The sequence below is a fragment of the Papio anubis genome, chromosome 9 (assembly GCF_008728515.1).
Source record: "Papio anubis isolate 15944 chromosome 9, Panubis1.0, whole genome shotgun sequence".
In the NCBI taxonomy this organism is placed as follows: domain Eukaryota; kingdom Metazoa; phylum Chordata; class Mammalia; order Primates; family Cercopithecidae; genus Papio; species Papio anubis.
This window is the reverse complement of record NC_044984.1, coordinates 19,269,014-19,286,784: the sequence shown is the minus strand read 5'-3', so window position 1 is coordinate 19,286,784 and position 17,771 is coordinate 19,269,014.

Sequence of the window (17,771 nt, the reverse complement as noted above, 5' to 3'; positions counted from 1 at the left end):
CTACTCAGAGGACAATTTGTACAATTTGCATTCCTATGCTTGAGCTTAAACAGAAATAAGATATGGTTTTACACTTAAATAAACATGAAACATAGAAATGCTTGATATAGTCTCTCTTTCCTTACATAGTGTTAAATAAACCTCAATAAATCTGTCTTTATTCTACTTTTTTATTCAGTCCTCCTTACTGATTATCAAAATGCAGCAATGCCAGAGCATATTAATTTTAATATGTTGCAGATAGACGACAACTTATATGAGTTCCAGTCTACACTGATGTTTTAAGGAGATTTCCACTCTTAACTAAGCCCTTAGGAGATGCTGTAATCAATGAGACATTTCTACATCATTAATACTGTGGATCACTTCCACAGAAAGTATATAGGGATGAATACTGAATGTATTTCTCCAAAGTGGGACTTCAATTTTATGGGGATGTATTTTCCCTAAATTTTGGAGTCTCTCTGGGGCCTCCAACTTTCTATTCCTTGACAAATCATCCCCTTTTACCCCCAAAGAAACCCACCAGTGAAAAACTGTAGGTGTTTCTGCAACGACTGTGCTGAGTGATTGTCTAGCTGCTCTAAAAGTTCCATTCATGGAAAATTTCACATTGAGAAGCAGACTGCTCCATCTTCAAAATGAAACATTAGGATCTTTCTTCCCTTGAAACATGCCAGTGTCTGTCTCCTTACTGTGCCTACCTGTACTGGTCCTGGATCTATTTCACATAGTATGTGAACAACCAACCTGACCCCAGTGCAATGTGAAATACCCTCAACTAACTGAAGACTTTGCATATACCCTTGCACATATTCTTTCCTCCAAATTTATCTTCTTTCAAAAGATACTAAAATTAAGAGATGTTATAAAAATGCTGGCTTTGGAGAATATTTCATTAAATTTTGTTATTTAAATATACACATATTTCCTTAGCAGTGGCATTTCAACCATTTGAACGTTAGTTTGAAAAGTAAAAGGAGAGCTGATACGTTCTTGTCATTGAAATTATGGCAGTTACATTATTAAATTAGTTATACATTAGCTGTACACACATGGACAAGTGTTTTGGTGTTATTCATTTGGCCACTGTAAATAAAGAAATAAAAAGGTAACACAATTTTTTTGTATTGTATACTTGTAAAATACAAGGCTTAAACGGACAGTTTATAGCAAAAGTATGTATTTTCAACTTTCTTTTCTCTGATCTAGCAATCAACGTACTCCTCTTAGAGAGAAAGAAAAGATCTTGTTTCACTCTCTAATCAAAGAAGCTTTCTTAATTTCTGTTACTGGGAAATTTGGGTTTTTTAAAATCTTTAAAACTCAACACATCTGTGCTTCTTGGCTTGTGCAATTGCTGAGAGAAATGTGACCCAAATTCCATATTACACTTCAAAATTATTACATTCAAAGCAATGTTTGTGATTTTTATCCAACTACATATTTTTGCTTTTGTCGATGTAACACTCATATTTAACACCTTGTCAATATCACTATGACCTTATGTGAACAATGCGCTGGCATGTGAGGTAAATGCTCAGTCGGTCATTTGACTCTATTATCAACATGTCATACTTGGTTATTAACACAAGTCGCTCCAAATGGAATTTATAATAATTCTTGTTCAGCCTCAATCCCTCTGTAGTTTAGCAGAACTTAGCAACACACTAGATCTACTTAGGAAGAAAACCCCTCTGCACGAGTCTGTCAGAAAATGGAAAAAGTTCTGTAAGAGAAGATTCAGTTGTGCTATTTTACTTCTTAAGACTTTATTTTTTTATCACAAAAATTGATTATATGTTGTGAAAGCAAAGAGGCAATATATTTTTGTCTTAAATTCCAAAATAAAATATGAATTCTAGTCTTTCGTCATCTGGTACTTTGTTAAGATTGTTGTTAAATGACTATATGCATAAAAAGATGTTGCAAATAAATTTGACTATGTAGTCATACTCCCTAGTGGAAAGTTTTGATTTTTTTTTTTTTTTTGCTAAAAACTTTGGCTTACTCTGTATAAATATTTGGAAGTGTTCTTCTATCACACCTTTCAAGCCAAGATTGCAATCACCATCATATTAAAATGATCACCAAAGCCTGTAAGGCTGCTAAAGCCTTCTAGGACAGCCAAGAGGCCTTTCTCTGGGATGTATTTCTTGTTTAAATTCCAAAAGTCCTAGTTTCCACTTATTGTGCTACTTTGGGAATCACAGACTTCAGTAAGTTTGCTTTCTCCTATTCTGTGGTCTTATATGGCAAGAGCACATAAATTATGCCTCATCAGTGCCAATGTAACTTTGGTCACTTAAAGTTTATGGGCTATTACCCCCTGATATACAATGTTTTAAGATCTAGTTCTGCTGTTGGAAGAAAGAATCAAATATTTCATGTTGGACAATGTGACATATTCCAGAGATGCTTTTTCCTTCTGCAGATCCTTCTGATTTAATTAACATATTATGATAAGCCTATATTTGCTCTTCTAATAATGGTAGAGATATCAGAAATTCTTTCTGAAGTTAGAAGATGAAAGCCTGAAAGAATGGTCTTACTCTCCAGATTTGTTTACCAGTGGAGGATATGATGGGAAAACACATTCTGCTCATCATCTTCACACCCTACATATTCTTGGGAAATGGAATGAGAAAACATTCTCAGCTTTGTTAACACTCTAATTCTATTCTTAGACATCAACAAGCAAGATGTGCAATTTAAATGCCATGGCAGAACGGCTAACAAAAATAGGGTCAAAGTCCTTAATAGCAAACGAACCACTGGAACAGAGCTCTCTAATTCATGTGATTTCAACTTCGAAAGCTACCAGGGTACAGACAGCACCTACTTACAGGGTCATCTGCAGGCCAGATGTTGGAGCATTTAGCATTTCAAAGCACACTGGCCAGAGTTCTAACAAAGTCTAATATGTGTGAAGCATGAGCATTGTTGTTCTTCACCTCAACTAATGGGGATGGGGAGAACACCTTTAGTTGCAAAATGGAAGGTTTTCTATGAGGAGAAGAAGGGATGCAGGTAAGGATAGGTGGAAATAGGCCAGCCGATACTAGCGACAGGAAAGTGATCAATCGTCGGACAGGAAAGTGATTAATAGTTGCTCACCCATCACTCTGCCCCATGTATAGCTATGAATCAAAAGGAGAAGAGAACTTTATGTGCACAAGTTAAAGTAGATTTGTGTGTAGCATTAGGTCCCCATTTTGCTTCTTACTCAACTCCACACAGCCTCAGTTTCCTTATTTCCAATGATTAAAGTTGAGAAAAACATTTTTAAAATCAGTATCATTCTTTTTTTTTTAATTTTATTATTATACTTTAAGTTCTAGGGTACATGTGCATAACGTGCAGGTTTGTTACATATGTATACTTGTGCCATGTGGGTGTGCTGCACCCATCAACTTGTCAGCACCCATCAACTCGTCATTTACATCAGGTATAACTCCCAATGCAACCCCTTCCCCCTCTCCCCTCCCCACGATAGGCCCCAGTGTGTGATGTTCCCCTTCCCGAGTCCAAGTGATCTCATTGTTCAGTTCCCACCTATGAGTGAGAACATGCGGTGTTTGGTTTTCTGTTCTTGCGATAGTTTGCTGAGAATGATGGTTTCCAGCTGCATCCGTGTCCCTACAAAGGACACAAACTCATCTTTTTTTATGGCTGCATAGTATTCCATGGTGTATATGTGCCACATTTTCTTAATCCAGTCTGTCACTGATGGACATTTGGGTTGATTCCAAGTCTTTGCTATTGTGAATAGTGCCGCAATGAACATACGTGTGCATGTGTCTTTATAGCAGCATGATTTATAATCCTTTGGGTATATACCCAGTAATGGGGTGACTGGGTCAAATGGTATTTCTAGTTCTAGATCCTTGAGGAATCGCCATACTGTTTTCCATAATGGTTGAACTAGTTTACAATCCCACAAACAGTGTAAAAGTGTTCCTATTTCTCCACATCCTCTCCAGCACCATCAATATTATTCTTATAATAAAAAAACACATAAACAAATAGGAAGTGAAAGTCCAGTAGCACTCCCCCACATAGCAACCTTAACATGTTTTCCAGAGGTAGCTACTGATAAGATTGTGTATATATCCTTTAGCTTTTTCGTCTATAAATTGGAGATGAGTTTAAGTAGATCATAGTGTTGGTGAGAATAAAAGGAGATAAAATATGTAAAATGCCTAAAACGTTGAGAAGTCATGTCTTTCTTTTTCTGTCTGCTTCCCCTTTGTTCTAATTTTACTTGCTTTACTTAATCTAATGCATATTCATGTTCAGACCAATTTTTAAGTTTATAGGTTATTACATGAGTCAGGTGCTGCCAAAATAACCCAGGATCTTAGTGTCCTGTCACTGCAAACATTTATTTCTAGCTTTCAGGTCTGCAGGTTGATTTTGTGCTCAGGGATCTGCACGTTGGCTGGGCATGGCTGTTTCAGGCTACAGTTGGGTCAGGTCTCCTCCACACTTCATTTATCGCTAGACTCAGGCTAAGTAGCAACAATTATATGGGTGTTTTCTTCTCATAGGGGATGGTAAGGGAAGAAAGGGGGCAAGTAGAAAGGCCTGATTTTGAGAAATATAAAGACATACATCACAAGTGTTTTTAAAAAATAAGTTTTGTTGGGTGATGTGTGACTATCCCGCCTTTTTTTCCCACTGTCCAAGAAAATTTTATGTACTATATCTCACTTCTCTAAGATGACTCATCCTTTGGTCTTCTTTAAGAGAGCAAACAGAAGTGTTGGGACACATTACAAGACTGATGTCAGTGGAGAACAGAAGCTGCTTATGAGGACAAGTATGCACTAATTTAAATATGAAAGAGGGTAAGATGGTGTCAAGGATGGCAGTGAAGTTTCTAATATGTGGGGATCACCATTGACCAAACTACAAAATAGAAGAGGATTGGGTGTTTGGGGAAAAGAGAGGGGATTGAGATCACTGGTAGGGATCTAGTGGTCCTAAATAATGTTAGAAGTGAAGAGGGTAGAGTGGAAAGGACACAGATGCTGACCCAGGAAGGAGGAAGTAGCTTGGATTGCTCAAACGTTCTGGCTTCTTTTTCTCTTCAACATCAAAAATAAAAGTAAAAAAAATAGGGTGGAAGAACAAATGATATCATGTGCAGATTATCAAAAGCAGAGAATTAGATAGTTTTTAAAACGTGTACTCAACCATCACTTCCAATTCTAAGAACAGTATAACCTGTTATACTATTTTTATCCCAGGCTCATTGAGATCTAGGCAAGGGAAGTGAGCCTGACCTCTTCAACTAGGTTCTGCTGCCAAAAACTTCATGGTCACCGCAGTTCAAACAGAAGTTTCTCAGTCAGTGACAAGACAGTAAGTAGGTTTTTTTTTTTTTCAAAATTGTCAATAATAATGATAAAGACATCTAAGTATCTCACCAAAATATGTCTTTCTCCCTGTTTGACCACTTCCTAAGAGCCTAAAAAAAGTTTCATCTTGGAATATTTTATGTAATCAATAGTCTACAAATAATCTTTTAAACAAACCTTTGAATGTATCATTCTAGGTATATGCTTTCTGTATATACCTATATCTACATACATACACACAAACACATAGACATACACACACATGCATATATATACCCACATATACGTATATTTATACGTATACCTGGCCTGTCCTTAAATAAAATTTCAATAAAAAAGAGGTAAAGGTAAATTAATAGGTGGGATATTGGACTGCTAATTCCCTTCCAAATTAATATTAGATATATTTAAAAGAAATGTGACTTATCTCGGCATTATAACTGGGCTTATTCTAACTCAGTTGTCAACTTTCCACTGTATTGTGAAGCTTTTCCTATTTAAAGCATTTCTTCTAGAAATGCTAGAGCTTTAAGGCTCTCCTCTATATTCTCTCAACTCAGTTTCTCTTACTTAACCTGATAATCTTAATAATTTTAAGTCCAAGTAATCTTTAAGAAAGACTGCCCACTGGAAATGTAAAATAATAATTCTTATTTATTTATTTATTTATTTTTATTTAATTTATTATTTATAAATAAACTTATTTATTTAAAACCTTATTTTAAAGTTTTTATTTAATATACACAGATGGATATGACCATGTTGCTCATAAAACTGGCCTACAGATTTTTGTTAAAAATCTCTATAGGAACATTTTCAGGTACACAGAATGCAGTGTTGAGAAAGTCAAGTGGCCCTCTCTAGGACAGGAAAACTTTTAAATCCTACTCACTCTAGCCATTTATTTTCACTTAAAACAATTTTCATTGTCAACCTAGTGGAAAGACAAATTTAAGTTTCAGCATTACAAGAAAACACCTTTCCAAGGGCTTATTTCCCATTCCACTTTTCCAGATGAAAGGAACATCAGAAGAGTAAAAGCCATAAGTAGTTCTCAGATTTAGTGATTTCAAACCTAATTTTGCATTCTTACTTGTAGAGAACACCTTCAGAACAGACCTGTATTGAATTTTCATTGAGAAGCACTTGAAGTTGCAGTTTTGCACTGATTTAGAAGTTACTTATAGAATTAGTGTGTTTTGTAATCAGTCAAGCAACTTTATGGGTTACCTGCTTTCACAGAGAGATAGTGTCTATTACTCTTGACACTAGGAGAACAGAAATAAGAAACAAAAACTCATTTGTTCATCTTCAGATTAGGTAAGCTGTTGAGCCAAAACTCCAAGTACCATGGGCCTTGTGACTGTGACTGATGAAAACATGGAAAATCATTGATCATTTTGATTAGGAAAAAAATAGCATAATTTTAAGAGTAAGCATTAGATGTTTCTTCCACTGGCATTAATCAAAAGCAGTAAATTTTTACAGGTTATTTACTACTATATGCATTCAGAAATAGCCTCAATAATAATAATAATACCCAATATTACAAGATAATGGTAAAATTTTCCAGGTTTATAGAGATGTTGAAATATCACAAATGATAAATAATACTTGTATTTTCTATAATCCTTTAGAGATTTTAAATTTTTAATTGTACTTTTTGTGGGTACACAGTAGGTACACATAGCTATGCCTTTATAGATTTTCGAAGACTTTACATGCACTATCTTATTTAATCCTTAAAATGCTCTCTTCCAGGTAAATTATTATGATTAATCTCTGCTCAGAAAGGTATGGGAACTGGTTATCCAGATAATAAGTGGCAGAACTTATTTGATTCTAGGGCTTTGGATTTCAAAAACGATGCTAGTTCTGATTTACCGCACTACTTATTTTATGAATACACTTTATGATTAACTACAAATAGTTTTTTTAAAGTAACCATAAGGACATAATCAAGTTGATAGTTTTTTGTATACTTGTTGCTCAGCAACATACAGGTGGCACATCAATTTTACTTTTCTGTGATTTTTTTTAAAAATCATGAAATTTATTTTATTTGTATCTAATTATTTAACTGCAATTCAAGCTATTAGCAGGATTTATTTAGTTAGTTATTTAGTTATTTATTTTTGAGACAGTGTCTAGCTCTGTCGCCCAGGCTGGAGTGCAGTGACGCGATCTCAGCTCACTGCTACCTCCGCCTCCCAGGTTCAAGCAGTTCTCCCTGCCTCAGCCTCCCGAGTAGCTAGGATTACAGGTACCCACTCCCACACCTGTCTAATTTTTGTATTTTTTTTTGTTAGAGATGGGGTTTCGTCATGTTGGCCAGGCTGGTCTTAAACTTCTGACCTCAGGTGATCTGCCTGCTTTGGCCTCCCAAAGTGCTGGGATTACAGGCATGAGCCACCGCACCCAGCCAGGATAATTAAATATAATACTATCTTATCCACTTTTTTTTTTTTTTTTTTTGAGATGGAGTTTCACTCTTATTGCCCAGGCTGCAGTGCAATGATGCAATCTCAGCTCACTGCAAACTCTGCCTCCCGGGTTCAAGCGATTCTCCTGCCTCAGCCTCCCGAGAAGCTGGGATTATAGGCATGCACCACTACGCCCGGCTAATTTTTGTATTTTTAGTAGGGGCGGGGTTTCTCCATGTTGGTCAGACTGGTTCAAACTCCCGAACTCAAGTGATCCACCCACCTCAGCCCCTCAAAGTGCTGGGATTACAGGTCCACTCCTTTTTTAAATGCACATGCATTTCTAACAATCTGTACAGTAATCTCTGTATTAAATGCTAGAGATACACAGTTTACTAAGAAATAGTCCCTGCCCTTAAGGAGCTTGTAGTCTTTTGGAAGGAAGACAAGTAAGTCAAATATTTCTACTGTTTATAGAAATAGTCACTATGTCATTAATGCATTGAAAGAAGCAATAAATTGTGCTAGAATTGAGACATAGTCACTGAGAAGGTAGAGCATGGGGGTAAGCTTTCTAAGACAACTGTAAAAGGGAAGATGGAGGCAGAGTGATTAGAAGGGAATCTTGAACCAGAACGACTGTTTTTGGGACACATAGGCTCACTGGACCAAGCTATATGATATTGGATGGAGGTTTTCCTGAGCCCTGGAATCAGCCAACTGGGCCTATGAGGACAGTGAGGTGTTCAGTTGACAAGAATTAAAACAGAGCGGTGAGAGAAAAGTTAGGAGAGTAGTGTTCGTATGAACAGGATTTTCCTTCTTTTTCCCCATGGAGAAGAAAGGAAGGATTGTCCCCACGTCTAACAGAAGACATGTCCACTGTAAAGGGGCCCCAAGAGGGTCATTTGTAGACATTAGGGTTGCCTGGCAAGAAAGAGAGACTAGTATCTTACCACCTGCTTAGACATATGTATAGATTGTGAACTTGATTTTCCCACCCATGCTTCCTCGAATACAAGAACAAAAGACCTGGAGAAATATGCCAGGGCGTGGGGGAAGGTAATACATAGCATGGTAATGCCTCTGAGCCAAACATTTGGCATGATAAGAATGTGTGAGCTGTTTGTGGACAAATGAAAACTGGAGGCATCTGTCCAATGTCAGACAAACAGGACACAATGATGGGTGAGGGGACCCAAGTAGCAGGAGGCTGGTGGTACAGTGACAGAAGTGGGTGGAAGAGGCCAAGGTGGAGCCAGCTGTCACTTCTTGGAACTGTCAAGTTAGAGGGCCCATGGGAGGACCTGCTGAAGGACTCAAGCATTTGGATTTCAACAACAGAGAGGCCTTAATGGCCTGTCATTGTTACCCAGAAAAGCAGCAACTACCAACAGTGAATTACAAAAGCCTTGCTCCTCCCTACCCCAGCATAGGAGGGAAGGGGCTAGAGCCAGGAAACAGGAGGGAAAGGAAGTGTCCTAGAGGCAGCCTTGCACTTTTCACTCTAAGGTGAGGGATTAAGAAGAAGACTTTGAGAGCAAATCAAGCTCCCTAAAACAGAGAAACATTGGGCCCTCGGGGAGGGAAGTAAAAGAGATTTAAAACAAGTGACCTTGGAATTCTAAAATGAAGATATTTTAAATAATCAAAAGTATCAACGACATAAATAAACTCATATTTTGTAATGGGATCTACTATTCAGTGAGTTGGGAAGTCTGATGTGCTATGGTTGGAGAGCATAACTGGAAAAAGTAAAAATTGGGTTACAGAATATCTCCACTAAACACTGGATCATTAGATGATTACAGATAGACTTAGAATAACAGGAGATGAGCCTAGAGAGAGGTAGGTGGGAGTCACGACATTAAAGGCTATATTGTGCTAAGAAGCTAAGAACTTAGAACTTTGGACTCAAACTATGGGAGCCATTGACAAATTCTAGACACGGGAGTCATATGATCAGAGTGTAGAAGATACCCTTTGACAACAGAGTAAAAACTGTTTGCAAGAAAGCCAGACTCATCTAGATTAGGCAGATTAAAAAATACAAATGAAACACTCTTTTGTTAGCAAATATTTAGGTAACTCTTTGCAACTATGTCAATAAATTACAATATTTTTCTCTCAATGCAAAAAAAATTACCATACATCTAATGATAAAATAGTTTCCTATGTCTTCAATGTAAACTTCAGTAAAATGTGTGCTTGCATTTTTCAACATCTCTAAGTTGATACATTTTGCTAACTGGCTTGCATTTTATGCCTCAAAAGACAAATGGCTATATAGAAGACCAAAGCTAGAGAGATATTACTTTACAAAATTAGGACTGCTATTCATTGTTGAATAATATTTTTATAATTTCCAGGGAACCAGAACTCATGACAATTTTTTAATACAGTAACATATATTTTTTCAAAGGTACATGTTTTCAGCATCATTACTTTAAAGCAATTTTGAATGCTAAACTGAGTTAATCTCTCTGAATTCCATCTTTTACCCCCACCACTGACCTGAAAATATTCAGTGACAACGAAGGCGGTACTTTAGAGACAAAAGTCTCCAATGGTGTTTCCAAAAATTCATTAACAGTATGGTTATGGTTTAAAATGTTTCTGAAAACTCAACACCTAGTAGAAAAACATTTCTAATCAATGTTGCTGAATATGGACATTTTTTAACTCATTAGCTAGTCAAATGAAACTAAAAACTGAACCTGGTTCCAACTTTTTTACCTTAGGGGAAGTAGAACGTGTTGGTGAAAATGAGACTAGAGAAAAATGAAAGCAGATTTATAACACTCTACATTCAGGAAAACACATGACTGAGTCTGTTGTATGCAACATGGCTTGCTGAAAGTGCTCTAAAGTAGGAGACAGGAGAGAAAGAGAAAAAGTCTACTCTGAGCTCAGGCAGTAACTGACTGGTGTAAACTCCCTGGTCTTTATGTGGAGGGACCGTAAAACAAAAAGGTAAGACATGCTTATCTTTTCATCCAACTCTAGAATATTACACTATTTATCTATTTTTTTTTTTCATTTTAGTTTAGTGAGAAAAAAATACCCAGAAGAATAAATGTTTAAAATTTAATCAAATCATGTGTTTTAGTTAAGCAGCATAATAAATAATTGAAAGTATTTATTAAAAAAAAAAATAGGAAGACCAAAATAAAATAATTAGGTATTACAAAATAAATCACTTTTTAAAAATATTTTTAAAAACCAACATTTCTAAAGTCTTGTAACTCAAAGTATGAAATGTAAACCAGCAGCAACACTGGAATCACTTGGAAGCTTATTAGGAGTTTAATAGAAATATAAAATCTCAGGTCCCAAACAAAACTGACTGTATTTAATCTACATTTAGCCATGATCCTTCAATAAATCTTATGTCTGTTGAATTTTAGAAATTATAGAAATGTCTGTTGGTTTAAATAACTCCAATGAAATGGTTTCCAATATATAACTTAGGAAATTAATTTAGCTGAAATTCATTTCCAAGGAGTACGTCTCTTATTGTTATCCTTGTTCAAATGGCTAAGACAAGTTTAAGTTTGACTGTCCATACATATCTAATTCTTTCTGAAATTTTCCACATATAAATATATTTGTGGGAACAAATTTTGTTTTGTCAAATACAAGGGATCCAATCAGCTGATTTTAGGAAAAGACACTCTAGAAATAAACACCACAGTTTAGAAAGCACCTTCATAAGTGAAAAGTTTCATTCTCATTATTGAGACCTTGCCCTGGTGTGCTGTCATGAAAAAGGGTTTTCTTTTTGTCAACTGTGCATTTTTTTTCCAGCTCACAACAAAACCCAGCTCATATTCCACCATTCACGGGCTTTTTAATAAAAAAGCCTCGCCTTCACACTCTTTCTCTTGTAACACTTCACAGCACCTCTTGCTCAGGCAACTGCTCTAAGAAAAGTCGGTGAGGAAATGGTCAGTCTGCACTCTGTGATTTAGGAGACTTGAAAAAAAAACATTAAGAAGAATCACAGAGGAAAGATGTGATGATGAAGATAAGGAAGGAATAAGGGAACAGGACCAGGTGATACTTGATAGGAAATCTCAAGAAAAGCATTTAGTGAGTAAACTCAGATGCATAAAGTTGCATAAAAATAAAGCTTTTCCATTGCTTTCCCATTGCTATGTCATCTTACAAATTTTACTAAAGAATTTGTATTCTGGATAATAGCTTTGGGGTTGTAAATACAAGAAATAGAGATTACAATATAGTTTTTGTTTATTGAAGGGTATAGTGACTTTCAGTTTTTAAAATGACAAATGTTTATGTTCACTATTGTTTATTCATTCAATCATGCATTCTTCAGTAAATATTTATTGGGTGAACTGTGTTCCAGTGAAACAAATAACAAATAGACAAAGACCCCTGCCCTCAAGGAGCTTGTCTTCTTTTTTCTTTTTTTTTTTTTTTTTTTTGAGATGGAGTCTCACTCTGTCTCCCAAACTGGAGTGAAGTGGCGCTATCTTGTCTCACTGCAACCTCTGCCTCCCATGTTCAAGCAATTCTCCTGTCTCAGCCTCCTGAGTAAGCTGGGACTATAGGTGCACACCACCCCCCCGGGCCAATTTTTGTATTTTCAGTAGAGATGGGGTTTCACTATATTGGTCAGGCTGATCTCGAACTCCAGCCCTCAGGTGATCCACATGCCTCAGCCTCCCAAAGTGCTGGGATTACAGGGTGAGCCGCGGCGCCTGGCCACTGGAGCTTGTGTTTGAATGGGGTTGGTGGAGATGAGGAGAGCCAAAAATAGGCTATAAACAAAATAAATAACTAACTGCTAGAGGATTCTATTATAAACCAAATCAACAATTCACTTTCACTTTATTCCACATGCACTGAGAATAAGTATTTCAAGCAGTGAAGGGAATACAGTGTACAGTAATATACAAGAAGAAACTAATAGTTCCTTTTAAAGTCCTTAGCAATTAAGTGAAGGAGATGTAACTGCAACATAGGTAAATATTATAAAAGATTATTCCAAGTGGTTTAAAAAAATGCATTCTAAAAGGTTTCAGGGGACTCAGAGGAAAAAAATTTTTATTTAAATAAATGAGACGACAAGAAATGAGGAAATGGAATACTCCTTCAGAGAAAGGAAGTGCTAATTTTAAAGCTTAAATAATAGATGTGACAAGTCGTGCTTAAAGAAAATATTTCAACTGTGTAATAAAAATACATTTCCCAAGTTGAAAAATATATTTTAAAAATCTGGCCGATTTCAAACTTCAAAGAATGAAGGCTCTGAGCTTTGACTAATCCAAAAGGAATATTTATATAAGGTTTTATAAACGGCTGTATCCTTGTTTTGAGCCTATTTCTTTTCTGCCATGTACCTCTACTTTCACTGTTGGTATCACTCAGCAACTGTGTTTTTGTGAAGTATAAATTCAAATTCCAATTGAAGTTTCTTAGTGGGCTTAGAAGTTGTTTCATTTGTTAGTGAAATCACTGGGGTTTTTTGTTGTTGTTGTTGTTTGTTTTTTTGTTTTTTTTTTTGAGATGGAGTCTCGCTCTGTCGCCCAGGCTGGAGTGCAGTGGCATGATCTCGGCTCACTGCAAGCTCCGCCTCCCGGGTTCACGCCATTCTCCTGCCTCAGGCTCCCGAGTAGCTGGGACTACAGGTGCCCGCCACAACGCCCGGCTAATTTTTTGTATTTTTAGTAAAGACGGGGTTTCACCGCTTTAGCCAGGATGGTGTGGATCTCCTGACCTCGTGAATCACCCGCCTCGGCCTCCCAAAGTGCTAGGATTACAGGCGAGAGCCACTGGGCCCTGCCAAAATCACTTTTAAAGTATAGGGCAATGTTACATAAAGGTGGAGATTGCTTTAAAACTGCCAATCAAATAGAAAACCAAGGTTTGAAGAGGATAAATCATGAGTAAAACACCCAGCAATAAAGGCCTCCGTTGTTAGGTTGATGTTTTCTTAAGAGCTTTAAGATGAATTCATTTTTATTTTCAAAAAAAATAATAATAATGGGTTTTACTTCATTATTTTTTTACTTTAAGCAGTAGAAGGACAAACGAGGAAAGTCAGTGTAACGACAATGAAGAAACTGCATGTGTACAGGAAGTGTAGAGAAAGACTTTTCAAATTCCAACGGGCAATGGGTGAGGCAATAAATATTAGATCAATACAGAAATGGTATTAACAGTTAACTTTTGTATTATGTTTCACAGCCTACAAATGCTTTTGCATACCGTGTTATTTAACTCAACACAACTCTTTACTTTCACTAATAATTTATTATCTATTAGTCAGTGTTATTCATGAAATAGACTGAATTAAATACCACTGTTGCCTATGGCTAAACCTTGAATATTTTTATTTTAAGTTCTTTCTTTCAGATGGAAGGATGACAAGAAACTTCTCAAATGCCTCATCCACAAAATCTAATCTCATGCAATGATATGGATTGTTAGTGACACAAATGGGTGTACAAACATTATTTCAATTGCAGAAAACCTACCCCAAACTGACTTCAACCAACATGACTCCAAAGATATAGAGGCAAAGCTTGGTTTAGGACTTGTAAAATATCCCTAAGATCTTGCTATGGGCTCCATATGCTTTATAGTGCCTCTATATTCAGGCTGCAGTAGGAAGGTCCCAGCAACTGAGTACTGCCACATCATGGCAGCACCCAGTCCATCAAAATATAGTCTGCTTTCTGGCTAATTTAAAAACAAACTCCAGAATTTCTGTTCTGGAGAACAGAACACTAATGTTCTGATGGTAAAAAGTATGGAGGTTACTGGCAAAAGCAACAAGTATCTATTACATCAAAATGCTGCACATAAGAGTGCTTCACACTTTGCTATTTTGTTCTCTCCATGACTAGTCTATTTCTTCTCCAGTCCATCTTATCTGCTGACACCAGATTAATTTTCGTAGAGGACAGACTTATTCATGTCACATCTTTGTCCAGAAACCTTAAAAGTTCCCTGTGATTTATGGAACAAATGTCAGACTTCTTAGCCTGACATTTAATGTCCTTCACAATCTGGTCATGCCCAACTCATCTAACCATTCTTATCTCCAGCCTTTGCTTCTGCTGTGTGCTTTACAAAATGTGTTTTCTTAGCCTCTCTATTGTCTAAATTGTACTGACAGTGTAATAAGTAAAGCAAATGGCATGTTTTGTTATGAAGCTGAAAGTAATTTTGTCCTCCTTTCAACTCCCAGAATTGCAAACCTCTGCCACAGTACCCACTACTTTCTACTTGACTCTGTTATTTCTGGATCTGCCTACTAGAGTCCATATTCCTCACTGAAGATGGGGTTTAGGTATTATACATCTCTGCTACTTTTTAAAAAACAAAGAACTTTGTACTTAATAATATGCATTTTGTAAATAAACTAATAAATATAGAGTATTCATAAGAAATAACTCATCCTAGAGCCTCTCTATTTAGGCAGAATTTTTTTTATATTGTAAACAAAGTGTTGTCAAATCATTCATTCATTTGTTCAGTCTTTCATTTGTTCAGCCTTTGTTCATTGCAAACCCTGTGCTAGATACTGTGCAAAGTTGATGGAAACACAAAATTCAATGGCTTGATTCTCATTCTCAAGGAACTGAAAGTGTAGGTGGAAAACAACAAATGTAATTACAATACAATGGAATACAATGATGTGGGAACACAGAGGAAAATATAAATTATGTCACAGAAATTCTTTTAAACTTTTGCAAAAAAGGAAACATTTGAGGTGTAAAGAAAAAGAAAAAATAGCAGATATTAATCAAAAAAACAATTCGTGTTTGGGAATTTTGAGAGTTTAATGTAGTGAACGTAGACTGTACTTTGGTTTAGAGGGGAAGAAGACATTGAAAGGATTTATCAAAGCCTGCTTAAGAAAGGCTTTATATTTCATTAAAAAGAGTTTATATTTCTTCACGTAGGTAATTGGGCAATAGCCAAAAGTTTGAGGCTAAAGATTGGTATCAGTTTATACACTAGAAGGCAATATAGAGAATGGCCTTGGAGACAGGAAAAGAGGGATCAGAAGACGATTTGAAGGTGAGTAAAACTTTGAAGATTCTAGCATAGAAAACAGGATATATATTAATGTCATTAATTAAGGGAATACAAAAATATAACAGATTCTGGGGATGGGAAAAATGATCATGTTGAATCTGAGATTTATGGAACCTTCAGGTGGAGATATCTAATAGGTGAGATAAGTTACAAGAAATAATGACTGCCTTTTCTATTCCACCACTGGTTGTGGAAAAAATGAAAATGTTTTAAAAGTAAAACAGAAAGTGTATAGTCTAATATACAATACAAATTATTTTTGTACATTTTCAAGGTAGGGAAAAACATAATTTGCCGGTCGGCTCATGCTACACCATGAGGAAAGGAAATTAACAAACTAATTTGTTAATGGAAAGGAGATGAACAAATAACTAAATTTATAACTTTTAAGAGAAGGTTGATCCAAGTTGTTCAGGAAGGTGACTTCAAGTTTCTAGACTGGATGAACTCTCATTTGGTTAGTAAATCCCTGAAGACTGATATTTTGGGAAACATTTTTCAGTCTTCTCTGTTGGGACTTTATCATGTTTTTCTTCACATTTACTTTCTGGAATTTTACCCCAATAACCGTAACTTTCTGTGTACCAAAAAAACTTAGTAGTTTGGTTGTTGGAAAGGTCACATTAATGTTATTTTCAGTAATTTTGATGGAAGCCATCAAAACCACACACACAAAAAAAGATAAGCTAAAAGTTAAGAATTATTTTGGTTTCTCTGAAGGAATTATATTAATCTTGTATACTATGTAATGAGGAAGTTTTACATGCAGGTTAAATATTGGTCATTTACAAACTTAAAATGATTAGCCCTTATTTACTTACACACACTTGGAAAAATAATCTTCTTATATATTAAAATATACTCTTGAATAGCTGAGCCATTGGCAAACATTGAAAACTGGGCACTTAACTGTTCTACACTTTACCGATGAAACTGTGACAGCAGCAGAAGTTGGAGTCTGATGTGAATATTATTAGGCTTGCCAAGTTAATTAAATTTAACCAAAAGCATTTCTAAGACAAAATCCTACCCTACAGGACCTTATACTCAATTATAAAAATTAAATATGATATAAGTTTAAGAGAATAAAAAGACAAGCCACATATGGGAGAAAATATTTGTAAAACACATATTTGATAAAGTTCTTATATTCATATATAAAAAACCCTTTAAACTTAACAATAAAAAAAACCCCACCCAATTAAAAAGTGGGAAAAAGATCTGAACAGATATCTTACTGAAGAAGTATATCTGATTGGCAAATAAGTATATGAAAATATGCTCAATATCATGTCATCAGAGAATTATAAATTAAAACAATGGAAAACCATTATACATTTATTAGAATTGCTAATATGGAGAATATTGATAGCACTAAATGCCAGTGAGGACATTGAGGAACAGTACCTTTCATTCATTGCTGATGAGAATGGAAAATGGTACAGCCACTTTGGAATACACTTTGGCAGTTTCTTCTGAAACTAAATATAGTATTACCATAGGATCCAGCAATCACACTCCTAAATATTTAGCCAAATGAGTTGAAAACTTGCATCCAAAAAAAACCTGCACGCAGATATTTATAGCAATTATTTGTTTATTTATTTATTTATTTATTGAGACGGAGTCTGGCTCTGTTGCTCAGGCTGGAGTGCAGTAGCCGATCTCGGGTCACTGCAACCTCCACCTCCCGGGCTGAAGTGATTCTCCTGCCTCAGTCTACCAAGTAGCTGGGACTACAGGCACCTGCCACCATGCCTGGCTAATTTTTGTATTTTTAGTGGAGACGGGTTTTCACCATGTTGGCCAGGATGGTCTCGATCTCTTGACCTCGTGATCTGTCCGCCTTGGCCTCCCAAAGTGCTGAGATTACAGGCATGAGCCACTGCACCCGGCCCTTTATACCAATTTT